Source organism: Leptonychotes weddellii, chromosome 11 (genome assembly GCF_054177405.1).
Source record: "Leptonychotes weddellii isolate Sample4059 chromosome 11, ASM5417740v2, whole genome shotgun sequence".
Classification (NCBI taxonomy): Eukaryota; Metazoa; Chordata; class Mammalia; order Carnivora; family Phocidae; genus Leptonychotes; species Leptonychotes weddellii.
In genome coordinates, this window is record NC_138379.1 from 22,746,173 (window position 1) to 22,749,669 (window position 3,497).

Sequence of the window (3,497 nt, forward strand, 5' to 3'; positions counted from 1 at the left end):
GCCTCCTGAATCAGCGAGGATCAAAAAGGAATGATCGGGGCGCCTGGGTGGCTCAGTCGGTTAAGCGACTGCCTTCGGCTCAGGTCATGATCCTGGAGTCCCGGGATCGAGTCCCGCATCGGGCTCCCTGCTCAGCAGGGGGTCTGCTTCTCCCTCTGACCCTCCCCCCTCTCATGTGCTCGCTCTCTCTAGCTCATTCTCTCTCTCAAATAAATAAATAAAATCTTTAAAAAAAAAAAAAAAGGAATGATCGAATCCCCACAGTAGACCTACAATTGTGCTGGGTGATGTGGGGAAACCAGAAGCAGTTGATCCCCCTACACACTGTTAGTGCCTCTTTAGGAGGGGATTCTGAGGCTTAGAAAGGCTAAGAACATTGCCCAAGCTCATATAGTAAGTGGTGAAGTAGGAATTGGAATCCAGCTGTCCGACCCTATACTCCCAGTTCTCAACCATTATACCACTAATTCTCAACCTGTGTACTTTGGCATTCCAGGGTACTGCAAACCTGTCCTAGGCGTGTTGCTAAATTTTACATATAAAATTATGTCATAAGGTAAATTGATTTCAGAGATGGCTCTAATTCTTCCTAATACATGCCTTTTGCAGTTTGCCTTTGCAGCTCCCCCTGCTGAGAGGTGAAGACATTTCTCCACCCCTTGGGCATGAGCTGATCTTGTGAGTTGCCTTGGCCCATAGAATGTGGTAGAAGTGATGGTGTGCTTGTTTCAAGCCTAGGCCTCAAGAGACATTGCTTACTTTTGCTCTACCTCTTGCTCCTTTGTCACCATGGGAACAAACCTGCGCCAGCTTGATGGGGAATGAGATATGGGAAGCAAAGCCAGGGCAAAGCTCCAGATATGTGAGAGAGCCCGGCCGAGCCAAGATCAGCCAAGCCTCCTAAGCTAACCTACTGTTGAGTGTAGATGTGTGAATGATCCCTCTAAGCCTGGTGAAACCACCCAGCTGGCCCAGAGGCTCGTGAGCAGAATGTTAATTGCTATATGTCACTGAAGTTCTGTGGTTATTTGTTGTATAACATGATTGTGATAATAGGTAATACATACTATGATGGCTATACTAATGGACAGAATATTAGCTAGTAGGTCATGATGGTGGAGAGACTGTGCTTGGCCTCAGCACAGCAAAATATCAAGCTATCACCTAAGAAAGGTATCTGTTCACTGAAGCATGTGAGAACTATGTTCCAGGAGTATATATAAGAAGATGGTCAAGACAGTACCCAGCTTCATTCCAACAGCCGCCTTGCACTCCTGGACCACTCAGGGATAGTGTGATGCCATCACCCTCTACTGGGTGAGCACTGAGTACTCTACTGAGTACAATTTAACGTTGCATTTGATCACAAGCTACATGTCATATTGTTCATATATTGGTTGCACTACTTGAGTTGGATTTCTGTCCCTTGCAACCAAAAGAGTTCAGGTTCCAGGGATGGGAGCATTTGAAGAACTACAATTGCTCCCCTCTCATCTGCTCATGGTTCTGAGGAGTGTGGTTGAGAAAGCAAGCTGGAACCTCTAAAGCACATCCAAAGAGCAGGCTGGTTGTTCCCTGTGTCAGCTTCCTCATCTTACCCAGAGGGCCTCCTCCTGGAGCTGGCCCAGGTGTAGACCAAAAAAGACAATGTTTCTCTGTAACAAACCCCCCTTGCCAACACCCGTCCCCACCCCAAGGCTACCAGCCTCCTGTCTCTTCAGACTGATCACTGGAATTCCATGGTGCTGCCTCTGTACATACCAGCTGAACAATGTTTCATACTCTTGGCCTTCTTCTTATTCCTTTATACACTTCTGTTTCAGTTACACATTGTTGTGTACCAAATTATCCCAAACTTAATGACCTAAAACAATCACCATTTTTTTCTTCTGTTCGTATGTCCCACAGGTCAGGAATTTAGAGACGGTATGGTGGGATGGCTCCTGGATATCTGGGCCTTCAATTAGGAAGACTTGAATGGCAAGGGCTGGAGCCATCTGGAAGCTTCTTCCTTCACATATGCCTGGTGCCTGGGCTGGATTCTATTGACAACAATATGTAGCCTGTCCACAGTATGATGGCTTCATGTGGTAGCTCAGTGTTCCAAGAATGAGGTGAAAGCTGCATGGCCTTTCATGGCTTATCCTCAGGCCTCATCTTTACCTTCACATCTCTCATACGCTATTGGTTGAGACAGTTGCAAGACTGCTCAGATTCAAGGGGAGGGTAGGTAGGCTTCATTTCTTGATGGAACAATTGTCAAAGAATTTGCAGCCATGTTGGAAAACTGCCATACCTTAAATCGATCTATCCGCTGTGTCAGTTACTAAGAGCCTTTATTTTGTGTGAGAATCTTCTGGTTACAAGGAAGAAAAATAATTCAAGCTAGCTTAGAAAAAAAAAGATATGGGCAATTTATTATAAGGATGCGATGGTATCTCACAGAACACCCCAAGAAGGTCACTATAGTACTATTGTGTGCTCAGGGACAGTAGGTACTAAGGCGTTAATGAGGCAAACTCATCCCCGTTGATGTATCTCCATTCCTGGGCAGTGATGCCCTAGTCCTGAAGGAAGGAACTGCTGTCCACCAATGGGAGGGATGGAGCACTGTGGCAGGCCTCTCACACAACAGAGAGGAGGCCAAAGTAGGGGGCTGGTTGTGTCTCCCCAGGTGGGAGTTGGAACACTGAGCATCTAAACACATGGGTATTTTTTCTAGAAGGTCATCTTCGATCTTTCTTCCTATCTCTAACCCTCAGACTGACTCGCTATTCCCAGCCTAGCAGATTCAGTCATTCATTAATTCAACAAATGTTTATCAAGTCTCTTCGATGTGCCTGGCACTAGGACAGTGAACCATTCAGGAGCCTGATGAAATGAAGAAATGCTCTGATCCGGGACCCAGGAACCCTGATTCTGCCAGTCACTCTTTATGTAACTTTGGACATGTACTCCATCTTCTGTGGGCCTCAGTTTCCCTATCAGTCAAATCAGGGCCTTGACCTTGAAGACCACTGAGGTCCCTTCAGAACCCCCAGAAGAAAGGGTGATTCTGGCACAACAGGCACCTAAAATTTCAGTCCTCAACCTCAAGTTTATTTTCTGTCTTTTGCCTTTACTGCTGGCTGGCTTACTCCTGCTGTAATTTATTTAACTGAGCCGTGCTGAGCAGTTTGGAACTGAGTTTGCATGAATCACTGTCCATAAAATCAAGTTAAGTGGATTTCATTCCACCCAGAGCACCTGTGTATATATTCGGGGAGAAGAAGCTGGATTTTCTTGGCTCTTCCAGACCACTGTTAGAATTGCTTCTTTACAGATATAGCATTCACCCTGTATTTATAGTCCATTGTTATAACAGCCTCCTTCAGAGACCTGGAAGTAAAATGTTGGATGCAATTTTTCCTTCAGATCATTTTATATAGCTGTCCTGTTTCTCTAGCTAGCTAGAAAAGCTAACATTGATTTCTTCTATTTTATCGGAGTTGGGAAAT